This window comes from Pongo pygmaeus, chromosome 17 (assembly GCF_028885625.2).
Source record: "Pongo pygmaeus isolate AG05252 chromosome 17, NHGRI_mPonPyg2-v2.0_pri, whole genome shotgun sequence".
Lineage (NCBI taxonomy): Eukaryota > Metazoa > Chordata > Mammalia > Primates > Hominidae > Pongo > Pongo pygmaeus.
In genome coordinates, this window is record NC_072390.2 from 25,447,742 (window position 1) to 25,459,599 (window position 11,858).

An 11,858-nucleotide genomic window follows, 5' to 3' on the forward strand; every position below is an offset into this window, starting at 1 on the left:
GAGCTTAGTATCATAGATTAAAAAGCAAATTTAGGCCAGGTATGGTGGCTCCTGCCTGTAATCCCAGCACTTTGGGAGCTGAGGCAGGCAGATCACTTGAGGCCAGGAGTTCGAGACCAGCCTGGCCAACATGGCAAAACCCTGTCTCTACTAAAAATACAAAAATCAGCTGGGCGTGATGCCACACGCCTGTAATCCCAGCTACTCAGGAGGCTGAGGCAGGAGAATTGTGAATCCGGAAGGCAGAGGCTGCAGTGAGCCAAGATCACACCACTGCACTCCAGCCAGGGTGACAGAGCAAGACTCTGCCTCAAAAAAAAAAAAGCAAATTCCCAGAAAGGTTCTCATCTTTATATCATCACACAGGAACACCTTGTGAGATCCACTCAGAAAGGGCAGATTCCCTCCCATACAGTTGAATCACTAGTTACCCTCATGACCACTGGATGAATCAACAGCAGAGAGAATTTCACGTCACCTTGCACAAGTTAATTTTCTAACATAATGATTCTCTCTTTTACTTTATTCTGTCCAAGCACCTGGTAGAGGTAATAAATTATTTAACGTCCAAAAAAACAGCAAAATGGAAGAAAAGACCAAGGGAAGCTTAGGGAAGACCTGACAATGCCAAGTGGTTAAACTGCCCCAAAAACAAAAGAGCCAGCTTGTAGCTGGGCACAGTGGCACATATCTGTAGTCCCAACTACTCGGGAAGCTAAGGCGGGAGGATCACTTGAGTCCAGGAGTTCGAGAACAGCCTGATCAACACAGTGAGAACCCCCATCTCAAAAACAAAAAACTGGCTTGATATGCAGCTATGTGAAACAGCAGATATGCTGTTAAGAAGACAGAAGCCAGATGGAGTGGAGAAAGAGCATTCGCTCACCCTGTGGTTCTGACTTAGTATCTAGTGAGGCTCACATGGAACTCTCAAAACTCAGAGTTGTTGGCTACAGATCCTGCACATTCAACTCATGGGAGATGATAAACACTGAGACCTCTTCCCTCTCTCCACCAGAACAGAGCTTAAATGCAGGTGCCTTCCCCCAAACTCATCACATACCATACAGGAGGAAAGAGAGAGGCTTATGGAAATGAATGCCTGCCGCGCAGCCACTCTGTGCAGAACTTCCATCTCACTGGGCATCTCACATTGACAAAACAGAATGTCCTGAGCACCAAACCCTTTGACATCTTCTCTGCTGTCACTTCATACACTTTGCATTAGGAGAACGCTGGTAATCAGGAAACAGGATTTACATATAGCATTTCAGCTTCTCCACATGCAACTAACTCTGTAACCATGTTTTCAAAAATACAGTGAGGGCCGGGTGTGGTGGCTCATGCCTGTAATCCCAGCACTTTGGGAGGCCAACGTGGGGGAACACGTGAGGTCAGGAGTACAAGACCAGCGTGGCTAACATGGTGAAACCCTGTCTCTACTAAAAAAAATACAAAAATTAGCTGGGCATGGTGGCACATGCCTGTAATTCCAGCTACCTGGGAGGCTGAGGCGGGAGAATTGTCTGAGCCCGAGAGGCAGAGGCTGCAGTGAGCCAAGATCATGCCACTGCACTCCAGCCTGGGCAACAGAGCAAGACTCCGTGTCAAAAAAAATAAATAAATAAATAAGGGGAGGTTCAAAGGACTTTGTAAAATACTAAGACACTAAATGCGTATTTTAAATTTGCCCATTAAGTTTTGGGCTGCATGAGAAATTAGTAAAAAATATTTCCAAATAACATGCAGAAGTTGTTTTTAAACTTAAAATCTCATATTTTAGCTACACCCACAGCGATGCTGTAGAGAGGAGCTGGATTTCGGTGCATCTGAATGGCTCAGATTATGTTCCTTCCAAAAAAGTTATTTTATGTACGATCATTTTTTATGTGAAGCATATGAAAAATCACCCAGAATCTACCACATATTTACCACATAGACAAATGCCCATCTTTAGATCTGTCATTCAACACCATGTTATTCCTTTCATGCAACAGAATGCACTGTATGAGAAGTACGTCAAGAGACGAGTGAAAAAACAACCAGGGGTAAATTCATAATTCAGAAAGTACTGGCTCTGATTTTTCTTAAATTCAGAAATTAATTAAAATTTTAATAGAACATAGAGTCCAAAAACAGACGCACATACACATGGAAATTTCATTTATGACAAAGATAACATGTCAGACCAGTAGATGATGATTATGAATTAATCAATACATGGTATTAAAACAACCAGCTAGGCATTTAGAGGGGGATGGGGGAGGGGAGACTAAATCCCTAGCTGGTTCTTTATCCCAAAATCCACGTGCTCAAATAATTTAAAATGTAAAAAAGAAAATATGAAAGTACTAGGACAAAATACAGCTAAATACTTTTTGTGTGTGTGTGTGTGTCGTCCAGGCTGGAGTGCAGTGGTGCGATCTCGGCTCGCTGAAAGCTCCACCTCCCTGGTTCACGCCATTCTCCTGCCTCAGCCTCCCAAGTAGCTGGGACTACAGGTGCCCGCCACCATGCCTAGCTAATTTTTTGTATTTTTAGTAGAGACGAGGTTTCACCATGTTAGACAGGATGGTCTCGATCTCCTGACCTCGTGATCCACCCACCTCAAACTTCCAAAGTGCTGGGATTACAGACATGAGCCTTCACACCCCGCCACTAAATACTTTTATAATATTAGAGTGGAAAAGGATTTTCTAAGCAAGACATAAAACATCAAAATCACAAAAGACTGATATAGTTAACTAAATGAAGATTTCTAAATATCGGTATGATTTTTTTAAAAGACAGTAAACAAAGTGAAACACGAAACAACAAACTGAGGAAAAACATATGCAATACGAATAACAAGAGAGTTTAGCTTCTTAATATACAAAGATTTCTCACAAATCAGTAACAAAAACAACCCAATTGAAAATGGGTAAACGATGTGAAGAGGCAGGTAACAGAAAAATATAGTCAGTCAATAAACAAATTTTTTAAATATCCATTGTCATTATAAAGAACTGCAAATTAAAATAGATTATCATTTTTAATCTACAATATTAGCAAAAATAAAAAATTTGATTATATTCATGGCCAGGCGGGGCGGCTCACGCCTGTAATCCCAGCACTTAGGGAGGCCAAGGCGGGTGGATCACGTGAGGCCAGGAGTTCGAGACCAGCCTGGCCAACATGGTGAAACCCCATTTCTACTAAAAATACAAAAATTAGCCAGGTGTGGTGGCAAACGCCTGTAATCCCAGCTACTCGGTAGGCTGAGGCATGAGAATCGCTAGAACCTGGGAGGCGGAGGTTGTAGTGAGCCGAGATTGCACCACTGCACCCCTGCCTAGGTGATGGAATGAGCCCCTGTCTCAAAACAAACAAACAAACAAACAAACAAAAAATTAGGTTATATTCTGTGTTGTAAGGATGTAGGAAATCATATCAAACATTTAAAGGGAGTGTAAATTGGTGCAATATTTGAGGTTGGTTTTGCAATATCTTTTTAGATATCAATCTCCTATTCTCTGACCCAGCGTTCTATTTCTAGAAAATCTCAGAAATACATTTCATTCATGTACATTAAGATTCAGGTACAAAGATTTTTATTGCAGAATTGTTTGTAAAGCCAAAAAATGAAAACTACCTCAACATTTATCATTAGGGCACCAGTTAAGTAAATCATGATATACTGTGGTGACAGAACACTATGTGACTTTTAAAATAAATGGGAGTGCTCTATACATGGTGCCAAGGTTTACCTTTAGAGGAAAAAGGCAAGAAAATAATGTTTGCATATGCATAGACCACAGCTTAAAAAATACACAAGAAATAGAAGACATTAGTAGAGAAAGGTGGTCTTTTTTACTTTTCATTTTACACCTATGTGTACCTTTTTTATTCTTTACAAGTATACATTAACTCTAGTCATTAAAAACAACTTTAAAAAGACGGATCTATTTACTAAGAGAGTAGATCTCGAAGTATTCTTACCACAAAAAAGATAACTATGTGAGAGAATGAATGTGTTAATTAGCTTAACTGTGGTAATCATTTCATAATGTATACAATCAAAACATCATATTGCACACCTTAAAAGTGGACATTCAATTTTTACTTGTCAACTATACCTCAGTAAAGCTGGGGTAAAAGGAAAGACTAATCTTAGCAAAGATTTTCTTCATAGAAAGGTTTTGTTCATTAAAAATGGAAACAATACTTTTTAATATTTGAGAGAACTGTTTTCAAACACCCTTGAGCACTTTAAAATGGCTTAATTATACACAATTAACATGCTTCTCAGGCTGGACACAGTGGTTCATGCCTATAATCCCAGCACTTTGGGAGGCCAAGGCAAAAGGATCCCTTGAGGCCAGGAGTTCGAGACCAGCCTCGACAACATAGCGAGAACACTGTCTCTACAAAAAATTTAAAAATTAGCCAAGCGTGCTGGAGGACCTGTGGTCCCAGCTGCTCAGGACACTGAGGTAGGAGGATCGTGTGAGCCCAGGAGTTCGAGACTGCAGTGAGCTATGATTACACCACTGCACCCTTGCCTAGATGACAGAGACAGACCCTGTCTCTAAACAAAACAAAACAAAATAAAAGTAATACGCTTCTCATTTTAATTGATTTTACAAGGCCTCTGAAGACACTGCTTTCCAACCTTATTCACATCCCAGCAAAGAGAGAAAGTGCTATTATCTACATAGCACCAGGGCATATGGGCACACGTGGCTACAGCTGGAAGAAGCCAAGAGGCCCCAGCCTACCCAGCCCATCTCCCCAGGCCAGCATCCGTGTCTCTGCACACTTGTGGCCCAATGGCAGCACATTCTGCCCCAGCCCTTTGGCGGGGAAACTTCTGTCCTAAGAACGTCTATTAATGCCATCTCAGTATAAGTACCTAAAAAAAACAAAGATCCTACAGTAAGCATATGCTACAACTTAAAAACAAGCAAAAATAAATGTTACAGTGTTAGAAGTCAAGACAACTAGTTACTTTTTTTTTTAAGGTAATGCTTGGAAGGGGGAACAGGGTGGGCTTCTGGACAGCTGGTAATATTATTTCTTGCCCCAGGTGTTTACATAGGTCTGTTCCATTTGTGAAAGTCCATCATGCATTAAACTGAAGATTAGTGCACTTTGTATGTTATACTTCAATATAAAAATTTAGAGGATGTTATAAATTTAGTCAAATGAATGAAAATAATGATGTTCTACAGTATTCATTTGGTGAATTGAAAGCTATTACTCAGCACCTTTTACTTGCCAGACCCCGTAGCAAAGTACATAAAGAAAACAGCTCAGCCAGAGCTCCTCTTGTGGAAAGAATCTACTTAAACTCCCTTAAGCCTTAAAGTTATGAGGATGTAAAACAATCTGGGAGAAGAGGCTGGTAAGGTTAATATTTTGAATATGACATGCCAGGCAAGGTTCCCTGTTAGAGGCGTTATCTACGCAAACTGTCAGTATTTTGCAATGAGAAAACTGAGCCCCAGAGATTACATGATTTGCCACAGCGAATACGTGCCCAAGTGCACCTGCTGCCAGGGCTCATCTACCCTCCACTGTGCCACCCTGGCAGCAGCGCTTGCACAGTGACCCAACAGCTGTAATAGCTGACCTGGGACCCTCTGATATCTAACAGGCCCCTGCAGTCCAGCAGGTTGGCCTTCTGGATTGATCACATTTCACAAACTGACAATTCCTGAACCCAATTTATAGTGCTTAAAAAGTATCCTATGAGAAAGTAAAGGAAGAAAAGAACTGGAAACGGTTGCCTCCTGCACTCTGGAGCTGGGAACCCTGGAGCAGTCACACTGCCTGGCTTAGGGTCCACTTCCCGCATGGCCTTTATGACATTGAGCAAAAACATTTCACATGACTAAGCCTCTGTACTTCACACCTGCAGATCGAAGACAAAAAGCCAACCACATAGAGTTATTTGAGGACTAAATGAAATAACATGAGGACAGTTCACTGTAAACTGTAAAGTGCTAAACAAACAGGTTGTTGTCACTGCTGCTGTTGGTGTTATTATAAATACATTTGAGCCTTTTACTGCCATCAAGGTGAGACCATCTCTGATACTGGACTTTGCCTCTGCACATCTCATACATTCCCAGAAATGACAAACAGTTATCTGTAACTCCAAAGAACCTGACCAGGACCCTAACATTGTGGGAATTTGCATGTTTTCCTTCCATGGAAATGCTTCAAACCTGGTTCAAATTATTCAATAAAATTATTAAATTATGTTTTTAATACAAGACCCCTTATTTTTAAAAAGTCCGTTCTATCAGACCAGTGGTGCTCTCCCTACTACATGCCAGTTTTGAACAAATAATTTGTAACATATAACAATAACAATAATAACTGGTTTGTGGCACAGTTAAGTCATGATGTGCATTGGGATTTAGAATCATACAAAGCTAGTTCTATTGCTGGAAGCATCATTTATTAGCAGTCAGTCCTTGAGCATGTTACTTAAATCCCTGCGCTGCAGTCTCCTCATTAGCAAGATAAAGATAAGAATAGAACTTGCCCTTATAAGCCTATTAATGTCATAATGTATGTAAAGCACTTATTCAGTAGGGTAGATTAAGGATGACCACAAATTCTTGCTATTCCTCCCGTCAAGAGGTGGAGTCTAATTCTCCTCTCTTTGCTTCTGGGCTGACCTTGGTAAAATGCTTGATCAATAAAATGTGGTAGAAATGGCATTCTGGGATCTGTGAGGCTAGGTCAGAAGAAGTCTTTTAGCACCCACCTCCCAAGGCTCTGGAACACTTGCTGTGAACTCAGCCAGCCACCATGTGACAAGACTGGCCACCCTGAGACTCCATGCTATGAGGAAGCCCAAGCTACCCAGGTAGAGGGGCCGCTTGGAGAGAGATGCTTGATTAGCACCCAACTGACCCAGCCTGCCCGGCCCACTCACCAGACGGGTAAGCGACAAAGCCTTCAGATAACTAACAACTGCTCATCTGAGCCCAGTCAACCCACAGAACTGTGAGAAATATTAACAAGTTGTTATTTGGAGCCACTGAGGTTGGGGCAGTTTGTTATGCGGCAATAGGTAGCAAACACTGAGCACAGTCCCTGGCACATGAGTTATACTCAGTACAAGTCTACGTGCTTAGGATTATGGGGCTATTACCTTTTTCAAACACTAGAACAATTACAAGCTCATCTGCATAATGACATCCTTCTTAATCAAAGGCATTCTGAAGCGCTTCCTTAAAAGAAAGGCGTGCATTCCAGGGCTATGTACCAATCCTTCTCAACCATTCCTGATGTTGCCGAGATTCACAGCAGAAGCAATTACAAATTATTATAGTGCCTGTGAGTCTACAATTACTGTTTTTCTTTCACCCATGGATATTTTTAATAAGGAAGAAGCCAAGGGCATATAAAGAAGGCACAAGTAGAGTGTAACTACTTTGTTCATAAGCACAAATAAGAATGTGCTTATCTGGTTATTTGTGACACAACAGTTAAGATTAACAAGTCAGAAGCAAAGCGCTGATGCAAGTGAAGTATCCAGTCATGCAATTCTCATTAACAGTAGCAACATGTGTAAATCAGTACATCATGTGAAGTATCATTTCAATAATGTTTTTTACTTATATTTTGATTATACAATATTACACACTAGGTTCTTGCTATGCTTTAGATGTAGTCTGTTTGTCCCCATCAAAACTCGTGTTGAAATTTGATCACCAGTGTAACAGTGTTGGGAGGTGGGCCTAGTGGGAGGTGTTTGGGTTATAGGGATGGATCATTATGAATACACTAATGCCGTTCCACTGGGGTGGGTGAGTTCTGACTCTAGCAGGAATGGATTAGTTCCAGAAACAATTGGTTGGTAAAAAGAGTCTGGCTTATTTGGTTTTGCTCTCTTGTATCCTCTCTCACCATGTGATCTCTTTGCACACACCCAGTTCGCTTCCACTTTCTGCCATGAGTGGAAGCAGTCTGAGGCTCTCACCAGATGCAGCTGCCCAATCCTGGACTTTCCAGCCACCAGAATCGTGAGCCAATTTCTTTATATATTACCCAGTCACAGGTGTTCTGTTACCAAACACAAAATGGACTAAGAAAACTGTCTTGCTAAGATTAATCTATGAAAAATAATATATATAACTCATCTTTTTAAATAGAGGTATTTAAAAAATTTTTTATTTGCCATATTTACTAACAATTCCCTAACAAATGAATTGTTTTGGAAGATCTTGAAATGACTGAGTTCATTATTCACATGCTCATAAAAATGCTTTTACGGGCCAGGCACGGTGGCTCACGCCTGTAATCCCAGCACTTTGGGAGGCTGAGGCAGGGAGATCACCTGAGGTCAGGAGTTTGAGACCAGCCTGGCCAACATGGTGAAACCCCATCTCTACCAAAAACACAAAAATCAGCCGGGCGTGGTGCCGCACGCCTGTAATCCCAGCTACTCGGGAGGATGAGGCATGAGAATTGCTTGAACCTGGGAGGCAGAGGTTGCAGTGAGCCAAGACCACACCACTGCACTCCAGCCTGGGTGGCAGAACGAGACTTGGTCTCAAAAAAAATGCTTTTATGAACAAAGCCTAATGCATTCTTTGCTTTATTTTGCAACACAGACTTCTGAGGTTTCAATAGTATCTGCATCTAGTCATGGGAGTAGCTAGGATTTGCAAGGTTATCTATTAGTTGTGTCATACCAGAAAAAGTAGTAAAACTGTAGAGCTGAGGAATAGCATCTCGGCAGACACTGGCCATACCTGAGAACATACCTCCATCTTCCACCTGGTGGTGCCGCAGGAACGCAGCCTTCCTTGTCCTTGTCCAGAGTCCTGCCAATACTGTGACACTTCGTAAGGGAACAGATCGGTTCCATCAGTCCCTGGCTAATCGCAGTGGTTAGAGCAGGATTTCTCAGGCCCCTTTAAGATTCCACATACTTTCATAAGGGGAAACACAATCTCATGAACCCTGAGGTAGTCATTAACTATTCTACACTGTGTAAATATACACAAACAATAAGGGTACACATAAACTGTGCTATTCTGAAACTACAAAATAGACACAGATACATTGATTAAATACAAATGAAACTATAAAGCCAATGACCTTCCACTTGACATTAGTTTCACATGATGGACAGTGTTGCTCCACTGTGGCTGGATTCCGAGGTACGCATCATGCACCATGTCATGGTTTAATTCCCTTGTGCTCCATACACAGTCCATCAGCAACGTTTGTCAGCTCTACCTTCAAAACACAGCTCACATGGGATCATGTGCACCACCTTGCTGCTACACTCTGGAAGTCACCACCGTCTCCCATGTTTCTTCTGCATCCTCCTGTGGTCAGCCCTCACACAGCTACCAGGGCAATCTCATAAAAGCTAAGTCAGATCATGTCCTTGCCCTGTACCAAAACCTTAGCAAGCTCTCTCACTTGATTCCAAGGAAATGCCAAAGTTCCTACACCAGCCTGCAAGACCCCACCTGATCCGGCCCCAAACCTCCCTGACCTAACCCCCTTCTACACCCTCCTCTCCCTCTCTTCTCTTTCCTGCCCCAGTCACACTGCTCACCTGCTGTTCCTCAGACTCACCAGGCACACCCACCCTACTCCAGCCTCACAGACCCCTCTGTCTGGTGGCACACATGGCTGCCCTGAGTACTGTCACTTTAGTCTTCACTCAGATGCCTCCTTTCAGAGATGCCTTCTCAAGCCCCTACCTGAAACCACACTCCTCCCAACCAGCATGCCCAGGGCCCTTCCTCACTTTCCTTTTCTCCATAGCACCCCTCACCATCTGCCACACTCGGTATTTGTGCGCCGCCTGTCACCCCTACTAGAATATCAGCTCCATGAGGTCAGGGACAGTCCATGTTGTTACCTGCTATTCCCCCAACCCCTAGAAACTGCCTGGTATACAGCAGGCACTCAGTAAACACCTGCTGCATGTGCTGCAGAATCACATGGTCTTCACATGGCCCCAGTTATTTCTTTTTTTTTTTTTTTTTTTTTTTTAGATGGAGTCTCGCTCTGTCAGCCAGGTTGGAGTGCAGTGGTGCAATCTCAGCTCACTGCAACCTCCACCTCCCATGTTAAAACAATTCTCCTGCCTCAGCCTCCTGAGTAGCTGGGATTACAAGCATGCACCACCACACCCAGCTAATTTTTTATATTTTTTGGTAGAGATAGGGTTTCACCATGTTGGCCAGGCTGGTCTGGAACTCCTGACCTCAGGTGATCTGCCTGCCTTGGCCTCCCGAAGTGCTGGGATTACTACAGGCATGAGCCACTGTCCCCAGTCGACCCTAGTTATTTCTATACTAACTCTACATCGGTTATTTTCTCCTTAGCCAGTATTAATGACGTTAACGTTGTCACACAGAGTTCTGTGACAGGATGATGACCTGGAAGATCCAGGATATAATTTTATTTATTTTTCAAATAACAGCACACAGAAAACAGATATGCCACACACAGAAAACCTGTAGAACCCTAAGAACAGATAGGCTCATAACTTTCCTAGACCCCATTTTGAGGAATAGGAAATTAGAGAATGGTGAAAAAGCCCAAATATCACCCCATGAAGAGGTCACCATTCCCCAAAAGGAGGTGGCTGCCCTCCCACGATGGACCACGGACCCCAGAGAATGGCCTGCACAAGTGAAAGCACAGCACTACCTGATAAGCCAAATCTGCATCCTGTTGATGCCAGACCTGTCATTTCACCGAAGCTATAAACTCAAACTGCAAGGCCCCTTTATAATCGGACCCAGAGTTACTTTCCAATTTCATTACCAGTGTACCACTTATTTCCAGTAAGAACCAAAGGGATCTCGCCCTGTCAAGCATCTCCTTGTCCCCTGCAACACATTTTGCAGGTTTTAACGTAATTACACAAAGTAATACATGCTCACTAAATAAACCAATACAGAGAAGCACAAAAAAAAAAAAAAAAAAAAAAGAACAAATTACTTATAGGCCCAAATCTACCCCCCGCACCAGGCAGGTAACCACTCTGACACCAAGTCTTGGGGAACCTTCTCCCTGTGTGTGTATGTCTCATGTAAGTGAAGCCACTCCCACTGGCTCCCAGACACGCCCCTTCCGCACCTCACCTGACATCAGCCCTTCTTCTGGTTCATTAGCAGACACCATACGCTCTCCCTGGTCACCCCAAACTCCACCAGCCCTCACCTTCTGAACATCTGGCAACTAAGCATCTGGCAATATCCCACTGGGATATCTGGTGTTGTTACCTAACTTTTCCCATGTACACCCTAGCAGGCCAAGGGCATTGCTAGACTGTAAACCTCAAGGACAGAAATTACCGCATAGCACCCATGTAATACAACTCTGATAACTAAAGATTTCAGGCTGGGTGTGGTGGCTCACGCCTGTAATCCTAGCACTTTGGGAGGTCGAGGCGGGCGGATCACTTGAAGTCAGGAGTTCGAGACCAGCCTGGCCAACATGGCGAAACCCCATCTCTACTAAAAACAGAAAAATTAGCAGGGCATGGTGGTGCATGCCTGTAATTCCAACTACTTGGGAGGCTGAGGCATGAGAATTGCTTGAACCCAGGAGGCAGAAGTTGCAGTGAGCCGAGACTGTGCCACCGCACTCCAGCCTGGGTGACAGAGCAAGACTCCATCTAAAAAAAAAAGGTGAGCCTGACCAGGCTTGACGGCAACCCTGGCAGCACCCTGCTGTGCCCCGCGGCTTGCTGAGTGCCTGCTGTGGCACGGCGGGAAGGAGTTTGGCACACTCCCACTGAAAGGGTGGGAGCAAGTGAAAAGCAGGGTTATAAACACTTTCCTGTAAAAGCGAAGCCTTGGATGCCTCTTTCAAAGAGGTCGGGC

The 11,858-nt window shown here is 43.3% G+C and overlaps 1 protein-coding gene across 1 annotated transcript in view; it reads right to left on the bottom strand.

Moving 5' to 3' along the window:
- RAB31 (RAB31, member RAS oncogene family) overlaps positions 1-11,858 on the bottom strand; it is a 154,382-nt gene that overhangs the window by 131,123 nt on the left and 11,401 nt on the right. The window lies entirely within an intron of this gene.